Here is an 18,370-nt window from a genome sequence, read left to right on the forward strand (position 1 = left end):
AAGTGGAAACAGCTGACCACTGAAGAAAGCTAGGTGCAGTTCAGATAAGGAGGGGGCTGGGATGTTTTTAAAAGTATTTTTTACGTCTCAGATTTAGGGCTACATGCAGGGACAGAGCTGTGCATCTGATGTCCAGCAGGATCATAGGCACACGGCGATTTTATTTTCTGTGGATTGACAGCGTCCCTCTTCTCGCCCTTCCCGATGCCTTTTCCTTTGTAGAGACTTAAGCGTGCTCTGGGAGCCACAGGAAGCCAGGTTTTTGTAGGAAACGCCACATGGCTTCAAAACCTTACCATGCTGACTTCGTCCTCCAGGCAATGGACGGTGGTGAAGAAAGGAATTAGAAATGTTCCCGGGGTGTTTCAACCTGCAGTTAGTGGAGGAAAGAGGCTCAAGTCGGAATTTTGGTTTTTAATTTTTAATTTCATCCGTGATGACTTGGCTGTCTGAGAAGGGTACGAAAAGCGAAGCTCTTGTTTTCACTTTGGAAATGCCCTCAGCTCCAACTAAGGTGGGGTTGTCTACCTAACCGGGCTGCCGGAGGGTGGTTGCAAAATCTAAGAGAAAGAGCAGAAATGAACATGCTTTCAAACCAAAATGTGTTCTTGAAGAGAAGCAGCACCGTGCACAGTGAGGGCAAGAGCGGAGTCCAGCTCTGCCCCTGCTGCTGACTTGCTGTGCGGCCACGTGGCTGCAATGATCTGGGCCTCGGTTTCCTCGTCTATAAAACGGAGAGAACAGACCTACCTCTTAGGGCGGTTGAAGGGACTGAATGCGATGTAACAGGACCTGACAGACAGCAAGCTCTTAATGAGTATTATTTTTTCCGCACATTTTTTGAATCACAATCTATGTAAGAGTATGAATTTTAGGTACAAAGATTCTGAGCAAGTCTAGAAATTGTTGGAGAATTCTCTGGAACTGTGCTCCAAAGTGTGTGTGTCTGTGAGTGAGTGCACGCACATGTGTTTGTAGGGGTGTGGTCCATTTTCCTTGGGAGAAAGTCTATATTTTTCATTAGATTCTTAAAAAACATATGCAACCCAGGCCAGCTGGTGGTATGGTGGTTAAGACAGTGGGATCTCACGTGGCCTACTGCATGATTCAAATATTGACCTAGTGGCCTGAAAAACATACCAGGCATGAGTGCCCAAAGTTTCAAAAAGGGAGAAATGAAGGAGAAGGGATTGTGGTGTGACCATTGCTCACACATTGCTTTCTGGGGACCAACAGATGGCATAATGGTTAGATCACTGGACTCTCATGTAGTCTACTACAGTTTGAGTCCCGGACCTGGTGGCTTAAACTCACACTGGGCATGTGTGCTCAAAATCCAAGAAGAGAATGGAGGAGAAGGGATTGTGGTGTGGCTATCCTCCCTGGAGGGTAATTTCTTGTTTTCCATCTCTCTGACAAGCGCATATGCCCTATAGCAAAAATCACCCCACCAAAAAACAAGATGCTTTCTCATTTTTTTCTCTCTCTCTCTGTCACTCTCTGGGGAACACCAAGTCTCTGGCAAATTAAAAAGAAAAAAAAATATGTGTGTGTTTGTGTGTATAGTTAGTTCTCAGAAAAGTCATGACACATTTTTGCATAGAAAAACAGAAAAATAAATCATGACTTTTCTGATGACCCAACACATTCCACCCCACAGAAAAAATTAAGAACTACTTCTGTTTAAATCTAAGGGCTTATAGAGCCTAATACTTCGATGCATTCCTTATCAGCTTTATGGCCTTCTTTTAGTTGAGTAGACATTAATTGGAACCTAGACCCTGGTCAGTAGCAGTCACTCAGCCGTGTAGGGGTAACAGCCTCACAGGTAACGCTCCATACCCAGGGAGGACATGTCTATGAAAAGATCCAAATGAGAGCCCAGAAAATCACGCACACGCTTTCTGCAGGGGACTCTGATGTCCCGTCTTCCTGTACGGGCAATTTCAGGGCCAGGCGGGTCAGTCTCATTACTGAGGTCTCTGGAAAGACTTACGCTTCACTTCAAGCTCTTCTTTAAGAGTAGAAAAACAGAAAAATAAATCATGACTTTTCTGATGACCCAACACATTCCACCCCACAGAAAAAATTAAGAACTACTTCTGTTTAAATCTAAGGGCTTATAGAGCCTAATACTTCGATGCATTCCTTATCAGCTTTATGGCCTTCTTTTAGTTGAGTAGACATTAATTGGAACCTAGACCCTGGTCAGTAGCAGTCACTCAGCCGTGTAGGGGTAACAGCCTCACAGGTAACGCTCCATACCCAGGGAGGACATGTCTATGAAAAGATCCAAATGAGAGCCCAGAAAATCACGCACACGCTTTCTGCAGGGGACTCTGATGTCCCGTCTTCCTGTACGGGCAATTTCAGGGCCAGGCGGGTCAGTCTCATTACTGAGGTCTCTGGAAAGACTTACGCTTCACTTCAAGCTCTTCTTTAAGAGCAATGGAGAATTTTGCCCCTTCCCATGAAGTGCCCTGAGAGCCTCTGGTCTTTCTAGTGGAAGCTGAAGGTCGTGTGTTGAGAAGACTTCAGGGAAGTACCCCAAAATATATGCCAGAGGACTCTCCAAATTTGAAAATTCTAAGACTCATTACATTGTTTTCTTTCATTCTTTGAACCTTCTGTGGCTTTGACTCAGCCCAGGCATTTAAACAGATTTGAAAAGGCTTGCAAACATGTAAATGTCAAACTTTTATTTCTTTTTAATGATGTGTGTCATCTAAATAGCAATGCCATCAATAGGGAATGTTGTATGTTGTTATTTCCTTACCTTCTGCTCGGATGCCTTTTAACATATGTAAAAATATTTATATAGTGTTTCAAGTCCGCAGCATTCAATGCCGCAGCGCTCTTTTGAGTTCTCCCTTTTGGTAATATCATATTTAACTCAAAAGAAGTCATAGGCATATCGGGGGCAGATAGTAGGTGCAAATCTGACAAAAAGCTAATGAGCTCTCTTGTGATTATCAGGGAGGACGGTGACTCATTAAATCTCATTTCCTGGGCAAGTCCACACGGGGAGAAGAAATTCACTGAGATAAAGGCCTGAGAACCTAATGCCGTCAGATTTATGGGCATCTGCAGAAGCAGCCACATAGTAAGTACAAATAGGGAAGTGTTTTAATGAGGTTCTCTGAAATGTTTAATTGGCTAGTCTATTATGGTTTTTTGTTTTTTTTTTTTTTTTTAAGTTTTGTTGTTTCCTGTTAGAATTTAGTCCCATGACAGAAAGGGTCCTGGAACAAGTGGGATTGTCTTTTGGTTGGATTCAATCCAAACTCTTGTTCCTCTCCGTAAAATCCCTTCCTGCGTATTAACACCGTCATTGATATTCACAGCTGTGCTGGCAAGAGGGTCAGGAGAGTGAGAACCCATGAAGACGTCTCCTTTTGGTTCAATAGTCTCTCAGTATCTGTTTGGAATTACTCCTCCTCCAGGTTCCTCACAGCACATTATTTGTCATTCTGAAGGTTTTCCACTGCGAGGAAGAAAATGTTCCCAAACCAGGGCGCACCAGAACAAGATGAAGGGGCTGCTCTTTGTTTTCGACCTTTCGACTTCCCTTGAAATGTCCATTTTCTCCTTTCTTGTGTTTCCCTCATATCTTGCTCCTCAGCCTTGGGTCCAGGCAGTCTTCTAAGCATGCATCTGTTAAATGGCAACAGCTTAAGAGATTGCTTTTCTAGGGATTCGACAGGAACTAAATCCGATAAATGAATCATGGTGTAATTAGACGTCCTAATAGGTTGGGTGAAATGGTGTTTGGTAGGTCTCCCATTGTATCTAGTCATCAGCCTTGGTGCTCAGTCATCTTATGTGTATGTATATGTGTGTGTGTGTGTATACACATATATACACACCTAGACACGTGTTACACATATACATGTATGTGTATATACACGTATGTACTGGTTGGCACTTGTAAGTCTGCTTGTTAGGGGAATCACCGTCTTTTAGTAGAGAGAGGCTAAGACCCGGTCTGTGTGGTGCCCGTGGCTCTATAACTCGTCCTTACCTTGTCACATAACCTCATTTGGAAACATACCCCTGAAACAGAAAAGATCATTCTCAGTTTTATATTCTTTCCCTCACTTTTGTATGTCCAGATTCTAGCTATGTCATCATCTTCTGGACTTATGACTAGGACCCATACTTCATGCCAGAACAAAGAAAAGAAGGATCACGTAAAGGTACGATTTATTTTTAAAGGGCTAAGGGCAGGACTCCTAATGGAAAAATCATCCCAGACAGCCTTTTCAAGCAAAGCCAGTGTGTTAGCGTAAAACGTCAAGGTGATTTAAACGAATGCAGGTCTCAACTCATGCTCGTGTTGAACATCCCGTGTTTGCATCGGTTTATCTTTTAAGGTCATTGTTATTAAAGATAGCATATTGGGCAGACCATGTTAAAGAAGGTGATGAAATGCGTGGGATTTTACTTTCCAACATTATGGGTGAGTGAAAGCACCATAGTTTTGCATTTAAAAAATCTCATTAAAGAATTTTAATGTTTTATTAGTTCATAAGATCATGTTATAGTTTATAAATATACTTGATGTAGTATTTTGTTCTCTTAAAATATTGGTTTTGAAATCTTGTAATCAACATTGTTTAGAATTTAGGAAATAATTGTTCATTCCTCTAGGCTAAAGGTCGTATTTACAACTGTCGCTTTCATTTTGTACTGTATACACACCATAGCCCAACTTCTTCTAGGGCTAATGAGGGACATGCCAGACAGCTTTTTAAAAACAAATGAAAGGTGGGGCCAGCAGACTGTGCAGCAGTCACATTGCTGGACTCCCATACGACTGACCGAGGTTTGAGTCCCAGACCCAGTGACTTGAAAATCACACCAGGCACGTGTGCATGCATGCCCAAAATCCCAGGAGGAGAATGAAGGAGAAGGGATTGTGGTGTGGCCATACTCCCTGGGGTATGATTTCTCACTTTCGTTCTCACTGTCTCTGTCTCTCCAGTGAGCTCATGTGCTCTAAGGCAAAAACTTCTTTTAAAAAATTCATGTGGTGGCAAACACAGCGTAAATGTGGTAACTTGCTGAGCAAACTCAGAACTGGCCCAAGCTGTGAAGGTCGAGCAATTGTGGGTGGAAACCTAACCTAAGATCCTGCACGGACATGAAGTTGGGTGTATCCATGGTTTTAGAGGCAGAAGCTGCAGAGAATGCTGGGAGCGAGAACCTGTAAAGCTCTAAGTGTGTATCTGTGCTGAGAGACAGTTTTGGAAGGATATACCCTAGAGTAGGTAACGGCGTTAGGGAGGGGAATCGTGGAGAAAAGAGATCTCGGCACTCTTTCAGTGTGTACATTTCATTTGTTGAAATAGTTTGTAATGAGTTCATAATTCTGCAATTTAAGATACTATAAAAACAATTTAAAAAGAAAACAAACACTCCAGAAGTAAAAATAGTTTGGAGCTGCTGTGGTTCAGAACTGGCACGTCTGAAATGATTAGTTAGGCACCGATTGGCACCTGTTGTACTTCCACAGGCCCAGTGTACAAGCGCACAACCCTCTTTCTCAGGCCTGCCTCTGATAACATGGAGCCCCAGAGGGTATCCCATCCCAACAGGGCTATTCCTCCAGGGATTTTTTCCAATCAATAATAGAAGGAGGTGTCCTGCCTATAAACAGCAGAGGCTACTGGCTCAGGAAATAGCCAAGAGGACCAGCGACTGAGATTCTTCTTTTGGGATCCTGAAAGGATATGTGGATGGCTTCATCTAACAGCAGAAGGGAGGCTTGAATGCCATTTTATAAAAGCAAATATTAATTTTCCTGTGTGGTCTGAATGTGTCCCCCTGAATGCGTATGTTGAGATTTAATCACCAATGTGACAGCTTTAAGGGGAGAAGGGTGTTGGGTGACTTAAGTCATGACAGGATTAGTGGTCTTTTAAATGAGGTGCAAGGGGACTCTTCACCCTTTCCTCCACATGGGGACACAGCAAGAAGGCGCCATCTCAGGAGCAGAGAGCAACGCCCTTACCAGACACCGAATCTGCAAGCTACTTGATGTTGGACTTCCCAGGCTCCAGAACTGTAAGCAGCACATTTCTACTATTTACAAGTTACTCTATTGTTTATAAGGCTATGGTATTTTGTTACCACAGCCAAATGGTCTAAGATATGCATGCTTTCAGGTCCTTGATCAGTGTCTACCAAGAAAGGAACATTGTTTTCCCTCCCAGAGGACAAGAGTGAGAAACGTGCTTCTGTTTCCTGGTATCATGGCCCCGTCATATCATGATAAAGCAAGTCAAAGGGGGAAAATGGTTACTTTCCCTCCTGTGTTATGTGCACGGCGTAAGAAAGCGAACATGTGTGGAGACCCATGTGGGACTATGAGTAGATAATGTCACCTGTGAATCTTTATCAGTCATTTAAGTAAAATGGCATAAGATGGCATTGAGACCATCATCATTTCTCTTCCCAGAAGGTGGTAGCCCAAGGGCAATGCCTTTAATCCATTTGAGTTTTTGATTTTCAGTCACCTCGGCCCGTGTTTCATTTGCTCTTTCATTGTCTGATACTGCCTTATTCCTAAGCACCTTTTTTTACTTGAAATACTTCTATGGCTTTGAAAATTGAGTCCTTAGAAATTGGTGTTGGCAATCTGGGTGTGTGTACGTTTTTGGAAGTGGGTGCTGGGTCTGAGTTGAGACTGACCCGTAAATAAGCAGAGATTGCATTCACTTTAACAAGGACTAGCCATTTTGCCTGGACTTCCACGGTAAAAATTCCTGAAAAACATTATGCTCATCGGAACAGCCACAAATGGCGTGGTGGCAGTGTTTCCCTCTGGTCCACCCCCCTGCCTTAGTGAGGAGTTGATCAAGTCAGCATGGGGTGATGAGTGAACCCTCATGAAACAATGCAAGTCCCTGAAAGCAACCAGCAGAATGGCAGAGTGGCTTTGCTATCTGCTGCTGCTCACCTTATGCATCTGTGTCTTCCCTTCAAACTTCAATGGTTTTTCCAGTGCACCCCTTTGAAAAAGATTGATGTGGCTGGCAATGGCGAGGGGATTAACATGAATAACAAATTATTCTTACACGTTTGAAGTTATAGGCCTATTATACTTGCCCTTTAGGGAAACACTGGGCTTTACTGAGCTATTGTTATTCTCAACAAATTTCAGTAATTATTAGTGCTAGGAGTTGGCTTCCCTGGTTAAAGCTCGGCTTATACAAATTGTCTGTGCCTTTTGGGAAGTTCCTCTGACTACGTGGTTCACAGAGAAGGAGGCTGCATGGGACAGGGCTTTATTTCCCAGCCCTAAAGTGTGCAACTGAAAACCTTAAACTGTTTAAGGATTTTGTGTCTTAGGTCTCAGACATGACCAAAGGAAGTGAGTGAAGAGAACCCAGAGAAACTGCATTTGTTCAGGAAAGCGTAGAGGGTGTGTACCCCAGATAGAAGGTCATCTGCCCCCAAAGCCGACAGACCATGGTTAGAAAATGAAGAAGAATTTGAAATAGTGCTAATGTTCCAGTGAAGTGGCCGGTTCAAATCTCTATCGAGGCCAACTCAAGTGCGTGCCGGGTGGTAACTGCATAACCTCTCAGAGCCGTCCTTTGCTTGTCTATAATAGAGGACAAAACATTGATTTCAGGGGCCAGGCTCGTGGACACTGGTGACCAAATGCTCCCTAATACTGAACCTGCATGGGAGGTCCCAGGTTGCATCCCAAGGTCTCTAATATATTGTGGGCACACACGTGCCCCTGACCTGGGCTAGCTGAAACTAGGGCAAATGGCAGTGTGAGAACCTGGTGGGAATGCTTTTCTTTCTTTTCTGTATCTCTCAAGAAAGAAAGAAATTAGTAAACTGTAAAAACCATAACAGGCCCAGCCAGTAGTGTGGTTGAGGAGGCCGACTCCTACATGGCCAACCCTGTGGTTTGAGTCCCGGAGCTGGTAGCTTGGAAAACACGTTGGGCATGTGTGCATCCCAAAATCCCAAAGGGAGGGAAAGCTGGAGGAGAAGGGCTGTGGTGTGACCACCCTCCATGGGGGATGCTTTCTCACTTTCCCTGTCTCGCTTTCCCTATTTCTCACTTTTTCCAGCAAGTACATACACCCTCTGGCAAATTAAGACAAACAAACAAAAACAAAAGCCCACTGGTTTTAGGCTAGTAGGAAAATAAAATAGTGACAGTCCCTTATGATGGACATGCTCTTCATAAATAGTATCATTTTTTAATTGTTGGGGGGGCACATGTACTTGCCAAATACAGACAGACAGAGGAGGTAGAGGGAGCCAGCACCCCTGAATGGGGCATAGTCAATCTGTAATCTCTTTTCCTCCATGTCTCCATCCTGCTGGGATTTGGAGCACACACACCAATGCACCTGGTCTGTCATTCAAGCTCCCAGGGCCACGATTTGAACTGCGGTTGGCCACATGCGATCCAGCTCCCTTAACCGCTTGGCTGCAGGGCCAGCCTCAGAACTATTATTTTTTGTACTGCTAAGGCTAGCTTGCCTATCTCTTCTATCTGAAATTCTGATGATAGTCCTGAAAAAGAGAGTCCTCCGATGAGCTGTGCAACGCACCTGCATGGAAGAACATGGGTCAAAGCAGCATGATACATTTCCCTAAGCACTAATCTGTGCAGCCAGATTGAAATCGCAGCAGCACCATACTCACTGCATGACTTTGGGAAGTCACTCGCCGTATCTGTGCCTTGGTTTCTCTGCCTGTGAACCTACAGTGTCTATGTCACAGAGCTGTTGGGAGAATTCAGTAAGGTAGGAGTGCTATCAAGGGGTTATCCCAGCATCTCGGATCACCATGCCTCCTGGGCAGCTCCCCAAGTCCCATGGTAATAGGATGAGAACGCATGTGTTTCCACTTTCTCAGAGGGTCTACTGCTCTTCCCAGGGCAGGTCCACCTCTTTCTGAGGAGCAACGAACAGATTCTAAACCTCCAAGTCCCCTCAATGGGAAAAGAGCAAGACTTGCTTCCTCTTCCTATTCCTAAAGGGTACCTTCCTATCTGGGTGACATTTCTGATGGGAAGAAAGAAAGTGAATGAGTGAAAACATGATGGAAATAAGATCAGACATAAAGATTATTCAGGCAAGGGAACAGGCTGAAATAAGACCAAAAAGTTCTTCCCTGAGGCACTTGAAGTAAATATTTTCTATGCAAGGACAATGACCACCATGCAACCACCTGTTTGAGTTTTATATGGGGGGTGGATGGGTAACCCTAAGACCATGACTATTGGGTTATCAGAAAAGCCATGATGCATTTTTGCATAGAGAAATACATTGTGACTTTCCCAACAACTGAATATAATTTTATACAAGAAAATACGTAGGTGGGCGCATCTCATTTTATACAAACCTTGGCGTGAATACCTGGGTTTTTGAAATAGAATACTATAATAACTACTATTTTAAAAATAACTCTTTAAGGTTTTCAAAGTCTTTTATGTCAGGGAAGTCATTATTCCCAGTTTATAGGAAAGGAAACAAAATTTACTGTAAAATCTTTTTTTTTTTTTTTTTTAAGAGAGGTTTTGCTATAGGGTGCGTGCATTCACTGGAGAGACAGAGACAGACAGAAAGCAAGAAGTCACCCCTCAGGCCATCCTGCAGTCGCTTCTCTTCCATTCTCCTCTCAGGATTTTGGGTACATATTCACATGTACCTGGGGTGAGTTTTAAGCCACTGGGTCTGGGACTCGAACCAAGGTTGACTAAGTGGGAGTCCAGTCATACAACCATTATGCTGTCTACTTTTCAATATGCTATCTCCTGGGATTTTTTTTTTTTTTTTTTTGGGAGAGATTTTCGCTATAGGGTGCGTGCGCTCGCCAGACAGACAGAGAGAGGCATTAGAGACAGAAAGCAAGAAATCACCCCCCAGGGGGGATGGTCACGCCGCAATCCCTTCTCTATTCTCCTCTCGGGATCTTGGGCACGCATGCATACGCGCCTGGCGTGAGTTTTAAGCCACCAGGTCCGGGACACAAACCATGGTCGACTACGTGGGAGTCCAGTGACATAGCCATTACGCTAACTGCTGGTTCCCGGGATTTTAAAATATGATTGTGCAGGGGACAGCTGATGACGTAGTGGTTACCTTGCGAGAGGTACATGGCCGACCACGGTTGGAGTCCCAGATATAGTAGCTTGAAAATTATGCCAGGCATGTCTGTGTGCATTCCTAAGATCCCAAGAAAAGAATACAGAAGGGATTGTGGCATGGCCATCCCCCCTGCCCCGGGGGGTGATTTCTCATTTTCCTTTGCACTGTCTCTGTCTCAATCGGGCAAGCACATGTGCCCTAAGGCAAAAACCTCTATGATAAAATTAAATTTAAAAAATACATAATTGTGCTGACCAAAATCCTACTTTCCTCTGCCTGTTCAGGGATATACTTATGATATATGGAAAGATCTAGAAAGGAGATCTTGTAGCCTGCTAGGTTAAGGGAGCCAGATCCCACATGGCCACCTGTGGCTGGGATCCCAGCCCCACTGGCTTGAAAAACACGCTGACGGTGTATGCATGGCATGCAGAAAACCGCAACAGGGAAGAGGAATGGAGGCTACGGGATTGTAATGTGACCATGTCCCTGCAGGGGGCGTTTCTCCTCTCCTCTTTCTGTCTCTAGTGAGTGTGTGTGCCCTCTGGCAGTTAAAAACATTGTGTTTACATTTAATAAATTGTTTTTGACACAAACTAGTGAAATCCCATACAGTTATGTGATCTCTGAAGGGTCTTCAAAAAGTTCTTGGACAATGTATTGATGGATTTCAATTTTTTGAAACAGCAAAATGAGTTTGTTCTTTAATTCCATTTTCCCACAAACTTTGAAGTCCCCTCATAGAAGATAAGTGAGGCAATTGATTACAAGTATGAATTAAGAGAGCACCGTAGGAACTGCAGAGTTAATGAGCCACACTTGTAAATTGTTGAACATCTTCTGACCTGTGAGTGGGCCTCAGCATTCAGAGGTCCTGCTTCCATTGAGGATGAACTGAAAGTGCCAAGCCTGGGACACTAATGCATCGGAGACCTCCAGCTGTGCCTGAGAGAGCTGGGTACTGGCCCAGGCTGCACCCTTGAGCTGACAGGTGCATACCTTGGTTTATTTTGTCTCTTTCTGGCACATGCACATACCCTCTGGCCAAAAAAATAATTAACTTAATTAAAATGGGTCTTGTAGGGACCAGCAGATGGTGTGGTGGTTACGTCACTGGACTCCCACATGGCCGACTGTGGTTTGATTCCTGGACCTGGTGGCTTGAAACTCATGCCAGGCGCGTGTGCATGCATGCTCAAGATCTTGAGAGGAGAATGGAGGAGAAGGGATTGTGGTATGACCGTCCCCACAAGGGTTGATTTCTCACCTTCTGTCTCTATCTCCAGTAAACATATGTACCTTATAGCAAAAATCTCTTTTAAAAGAAAAATGAACAGGGCTTGCCTTTTTTAGATGTTTTGCTTTGGATTTCATTTTTTTCTGGAAATTGTTTTTAGGGACCAGCAGTTAGCATAATGGCTACATCGCTGGACGCCCACGTAGTTGACTGCAGTTTGAGTCCTGAACCCGGTGGCTTAAATTCATGGCAGGCATGTGTGCATGTGTGCCCAAGATCCCGAGAAGTGAATAGAGGAGAATAGATTGTGGCATGGCCATACCCCTGGCAGGGGGTGACTTCTTGCTTTCTGTCTCTCTGTCTTTCTGGCAAGTGCATGTGCCCTCTAGCAAAAACCTCTCCAAAAAAGAAATAAATAAAACAAATTGTTTTTATTATTATTTTTACAAAGGTGTCCATCTGTGACTGCTAGGCAATGAAACAGGCCCTTCACCACAGATAGTGAGATAGGCGGGGTGCCCCAGCTTGTGTGTGCAGACTTTGAAGGCGTGGTGCTAGAGAGATGGCCTAGCTATCTGCACAGTTGTGTGACTTGGGGACTGGGCTGTAAGACATGGGGGTCCGTGGTAGTGGTACCTCCCTCACTGAGTCGTGAAGATCAGAGAGGTTAATACTCGCACAGGTCAGGATCGCACCTTCCTTGGAACAGGGCTCAGCGAGTCTCGGGTGTTGCAGCTTGGACTTGCAGAGGCTCACCTGTACCTTTGCAGAAGCCTGGGCGGCATTACAACTTGATGCATTATTATTTTTCCTCCCATGGACCTCTTCTATTAAAAAAGGTATTAAATGGGGCCAGCAAGTGGCACAGTGGTTAAGGTGCTGAACTTCCACATGGCCAACTGTGGTTCGGGTTCTGGACCTGGCAGCTTAAAACCACATTGGGAAGGTGCATGCCCAAAATCCCAAAAGGAGAATGGAGGAGAAGGGACTGTGGCATGACCATCCCCCTAGGGGGGTGATTTCTCACTTTCTCTCCCTCCCTCTCTCTTGCTCACTCGCTCGCTCTCTATCTCTCTCTATGTGTGCGTGTCTGGCAAGTATATATGCCCTATAGCAAAAATCTCTCTCTAAAAAAAGTATTAAATTTTACACTTTATGAACATGTTGGTAGAAAGATGAGTTTAATCCATGGTAGACTTGTTACTATGTATGCCTCATCATCATATTCATTTTCTTTTTCCAATTTTAGAATAAATTAGAACTAAAACATTATTGCAGGCTCCTAAACGTCTCAGGGAAATACTTGGGCACTGGACTACTATGGGGAGCTTGGATGAGACGCTCCTCTGTTGGGCAGGTTGGCCCTGGTGTAGGCCCTTCCCTCTCTTTCTGGAACGCTCTTCTCTTGAGCATCTACTGCTCTTGAGCCTCAGTCTTCCCCCTCGAGCAACTCCCTTTATCATTTGAGACTCCCCCGGCCCTTCTGTGCACCCTGCAGTGTTATAATGATGTATTTACCAGCCTGTTTCCCCAGATGGACAGTAGGTTCTTCAGACTCGAGAAACTCTCCCTCTTTCTTCAGTGCTGAGTACGTTATAGTCACAGTAGTTCAATCGGGTCCCCATCTCAGTGAGGGGAGCAGTGTGAGTACAGTGGCAGGGCGTCTCCCAGGAAGTCCGATTCAGAAAATGGGAGTCGTTTAAAGACAGTCTCTTTAGTCCCCTTTCCTACTGGTACCTGAACCTTGTGGCTTTCAAAGCCCAGAAAGAAGATGAAGATAATTTGAGAGCCAAGTGGTAAGAGCTGTATAAGGCAATTGCCTGAGTGGTGGGGACTCACCACAGGTTAACGGGAGCTCAACCTTACGTCACCCTGAGAGCAGAGCCCCGAAAGCTGATCTGCCTTCCTAGAAGCCCATCAGATGCTTTCCGTGTTGAGTAGGACGTGAGGCTGGACTGACTCCAGGGCCTGAGCAGCAGTGAGACTCTTCACTAATCTCAGCTCTTGCGGCAAAGGCGATGCCGAGAGAAGACAAGGCATTGGGTATGCTGTGGTCGAACCACAGGATAGAAATCTCTAATCTGATGAGATTTCCTGTGACAGCATCTTGTTCACCAGGCAGAAAAATGCTGCCTTTCACAGTGTGGCCCCATCTCACCAGCCACCCTCCGTTGCAGAGGTTCTCCAATTGCAGGTGCGTGGGAAGTACCTGGGAATTTTGATAAGCATGCCAACCTGGGCCCCGCCCCAGTGCTCCTGAGTCAGTGGGACAGGGATAGAGCCTAGAACTCAGCATAAAAAGCAACCCCAGGTAAATAATGTGGCAGATGAATTAGATGAGATTTTGAGAACATGGACACTGTCAGAGACGCTGTCAAAAACAGATACCCCTTTTTCCAGGCTCTGGCTCTACTGGTTCTTGTCCACAGATCTTGGCTCTTACTTCTTGGATGTCTGGAACCTACTGTAAGTCTTCATTGTTGTTTAAGCCTATTTACTTATTTCTTCCTTGAGCAAGAAAAAGAGAGAGACAGGCACTCCCAATGGGGTCTTGATGCCATGACCTACCCCTAGTCTCAGCCAGCCCCGGATTATGGGCACATGTATGCCCGGCATGCTCAGGGAGGTCTCTGGACGTGAACCCAGTCCCTTGTCACGTGGGTCAGCCTCACAGAGCATTTTCCCTGCACATCACTGTCTGGGCCCCATAGTGTAGTTTTTAAGCATGGAAGGAAGCCAGGAATATTCCCTCTGTGCTGAAAGCCACCTTCCTTACAAAGCCTGAAGCCCCCAATATTTCTTGCTCTGCTAGGTCTCAGGTTGGCATCTGGACATCTGACTGTAGAGTTGTGTCCTTTTCTCACAGAACCGAGTCCTGCGCCGTGAAACTATCTTGCTGGAACTCTGCACTGGGGTTCCATTTGCCATTAAGAGCTCCAATGAGGAAGGACAGGCAATTATTATTATTTATTTCACTAATTAGCCAGGTAATCCTTCATTCTGAAACTCTTCTGGGTTGGAAATCTGTTCATTTGTGCCCTTTGTCTAATGTGGATTCATTTTATTTTTTCCCTTTTCCTTTTACAAAAAAAATGTCTGCTTTGTTAAGTAAGGGGCAAAGACAGGGGGTGAGCAGGGGGAATTTGAAAAAAAAAAAAAGAATAAAAAAAAAGAGCAGGAGATCATTTCTGAGCTGGGAAGATAATGCAACAAGGAGCCAGAGTCCATAAAAACACCACCTTTCAGTCTCTGAAGACATAATGCTTGATGATAACCATAAAACATGTTAGCGCAAAATAAATTGCTGTTCTATTCAAATCCTGAAACGTCCGACTGTGGATGTCACTGGAGATATGCAACTCTTTTTTCCATCCTGAGGTATATTTTATCATAATTTGTAGGGTGGGTGACAGCCTTGTACACATGATTGCCTCTTCCTGCTCAGTTAGCTTGTCAAGGTCAGAGTTCTTTGGCCTTTTATGAATGTAGGACTATTAAGAAATGAGCAGGGTAACGGAACAGCGTGGAGAGGAAACTTAGTTTTATTCACTAATAAATAAATTAAGCTTTTATGTTGTTTGCTTATCCCACCGCTTTGCTCTCCAGTTTATTTTGGGGGAGTGGGTAGGGACAATGATTGTCATTTGGATGCTCTGCATCTTATTTCTGTTGTGACACAGGAAGAACTTCTAGGAGATTGGAATTCGTCTTCACTGTCACATAGTAAAATATTCAGGAGCACTTTCACCTTCAGGTAGAATTTTTCTCCTTTTTTTTTTCAGGTAATTACAATAAGAAGTTGGTGCTTAATTAGTAACAGCCATTTCTAGGGAGGTGCAGATGCAGTATGGCACTATTTTTGTAAACCACATCTCTTAGGTAAAACCAGTCTGGTAGATGAGGCCAAGAGTCTAAGTATTTAAGACTCCCATTGTGAGAGTTATAAACTGATCTCCCGGGGGTACATGCTATAGCCAAGCATCTCCGTCCCCGGAAGTGGGAGACGGCAGCCATTTGTCATGGAGGCAGACATTCTTGGTAAGAGTAGAGGGGTTGGGTGAAGATCTCAGCAAGAGATAGAGGAGGCTCTGCCTGCCTGCAGGAGGGCTCGGCCTACCACCTGGTGAACAGCGCATCTACTTCGGCATGTTCCTCCATAGACTCATGGGTTCAGTGAGGGGAACCTGGAGCCTGAATGATTTTTTTCGCCTTACTGGGTTCCTGGTTGTCATGGCACTGGAAATTGCTCAGGAGCTTTGATAAAAGTGGTCCAAAAGGGATAAACAAGTCCTTGTGCAGCAAATTCAAAGAGTCATCGTTTCTAGGTCGTCAAGCGCTCCTCACCAACTTGCAGAAACTCTACCTGAGGTCACTTTTCATATTCCCCAGTGCCCTGGAGGGACCAGGGTTAATCCTGGTTGGATCAGCAGAAACAGCATCTTGATATCTTTTCTTTTCACTACCACAGTAATAAAATATTTCCTAAAAGGAAAAAAAAAATTAAAAAATAAGAAGCCCTTAGGACAGTGGTTGGTGTGGTGGTTCAGGTGGCTGGATCCCACATGGCCAGCTACGACCTTCTAGTCCTGGACCTGGCAGCTTGCAAAACGTGCATGCCTGAGGTCCAGAAAGGAGGAGGAAGCATGCTTTCTCTTTCTTTCTCTCTCTCTCCCTTTCTCTCTCTTCCTCTCTTCCCTGACTCCAAGACCTAGCAAGTGCACACGCCCTATAACAAAAACTAAAAACTAAAAAAAAAAAAAAAAAAAAGAGGAGCACTTTACAATATTGAATGTATAGCTCCTGACATTAGTTTACTGGAGTTGATCTTTGTATTTTATATAGAAGAAAGTAATATAGATGAGAGAACTGTTCACTTAAGAGTAAGATATAATTACTGAATCCCAGAACCACTTTAATATAGGGTTGCATTTTAAAAATTTGAAGTAATTCTTCTCTATTCTTGAAAGTACCTTCAAGAGCCTTAGGGGAAGGAAAATTTGAAGGTACTAAAAAACTAGTCAAGCTGCCTCTTTTTTTTTTTTTAGCCTTAGGCCATGAGAGAGAGACAGAGCCATTGAAAGGGAAAGTGCGAAATCACTCCCCAGGAAGTTTGCCATGTCACAATCCTTCCTCCTCCATTCTCCTCCTGGAATCTTGGGCACACATGCACATCTGCCCAGCGTGAATTTCAAGCCACCGGGTCTGGGATGCGAACCACAGTTGGCCATGTGGGAGTCTTGTGACTACACTATCTGCTGGCCCTGCTGAGCTGCCTTTTTAAAAGATTTTAAATGACCTACTGCCTCCTGAAGGTCATTACCAAGTTACATGCTCCACACAGTGCTAGGAAAAAGAAACAGGTCACAGATGCTGGAGGTTGGCATCTACACTGGCCATTTGAAGGGACAGAATTTTGTGATAACTGTTTACTGTGGCAGAAGAGAGAAAGCAAAGCGAAGTAAAGAGACGTGGCTGGATAGAAAGCAAAGATGGAGCTGGATGAGGTGAGCTGGAGGCTCTCTTCCAGGTGCAAGAGCACAACACACAGGCGGCCTTGGGAGCATCCCCTGAGGGGTAGATGTTGCTGGGTACAGGCGCTGGCAGTAACCAGGAAAGAGTTTCCTCCTCCCGAGCATGGGCTCCCAATGAGCGGAGTTCTCAGACCTGGAAGCACATACAAGGAGGAGTCAAAGTAAGACCGAAACAGGTTGTAGTGGGCTGAAGGAGCGAGCCCACTGGGTACGTGAGGTCATCATTTCCAGGTAAACTGGCTTGCTGAGTGCAAAATGTGTTTCTGCTCAGTCTCATCAACAATGGTGTTCCTCCAGTGGGTCAACCCCTCACCTCCATCCGGGCCTTTGTATTTGCCGTTCTTTCTTCCTGGAATGTCCTTCCCCAGATACCTTTGTGGCTTGCTCTTTAACTTCACTTAAGAATTTGCTCAAGGCGGGGCTGGCAAGTGGCATGGTGGTCGTGACGCTGGACTCCCACATGGCCGACCATGGTTCAGGTCTCAGACCTGGTGGCTTGCTTTCTCACTTTCCCTTTCTTTCTCTCTTTGTCTCTCTCTGGTCAAATTAAAACAAAAATAAATAATAATAAATAAAGTTAAATAAATTAGGGGAAAAAAAAGAATTTGCTCAAGGAATCAGCAGATGGCATAGCAGTTATGTTGCTAGACTTCCACATGGTACAGTTCCAGGTTCAAGTCCTGGACCTGGTGGCTTCAAAATCACACCGGAGGGCCAGCAAGTGGCATGGTGGTTAAAGGTACTGCACTCCCACATGGTCCCGTTCCAGGTTCAAGTCCTGGATCTGGTGGCTTGCTTTCTCACTTTCCCTGTCTCTCTCTCTCTGTCCCTCTCTGGTCAAATTAAATAGATAAATAAAATAGAATAAAGTTAAATACAGTAATTCTTTAAAAAAAATCACACCAGGCATGTATGTGTGCCCACCCTGGATCCCGGGAGGAGAATGGAAAAAGGATTGCAGTGTGGCTATACCCTCTGGGAGGTGATTTCTTGCTTTTTGTCTGTCTGTTTCTCTCTGTCTGTCCAGCAAGTGTATGCACGCTGTAGTAAAAATCTATCTCTCAAAAAAAAAAAAAAAGAAAGAAAGAAAAGAAAAAAAGAATCTGCTCAAATGTCTTTCACCAAGGACTATGGAGAATAACTCCGTCCCTCTTGAGCCTCCCCTTCCCCTTTTTCCCCCCATTCCACTTACCATCATCCGACATCACATTTTTTTGTTGTTGTTGTCCATCTTCCCCATTAGAAAGTAAGTTTGGGCCAACAGATGGCAACTCCAGAGCTGGAGTCCCAGACCTGGCAGCCTATAAAACTTGCTGGATATGTGCTCGTTTTCATTTTCAACAAGTTAGAGCAAGAAAATAATAATGAAAACAAAAGTCATAGTTCCCAGTTCTGCCCCTTAGAAATTGTGCACCCGTGTGTAAAGTATCACTAGCCCTTACAAAGACCCTATGAAGTAAACATTATCACCCATTTTT

This window comes from Tupaia chinensis, unplaced genomic scaffold, assembly GCF_000334495.1.
Source record: "Tupaia chinensis unplaced genomic scaffold, TupChi_1.0 Scaffold000063_1, whole genome shotgun sequence".
NCBI lineage: Eukaryota > Metazoa > Chordata > Mammalia > Scandentia > Tupaiidae > Tupaia > Tupaia belangeri.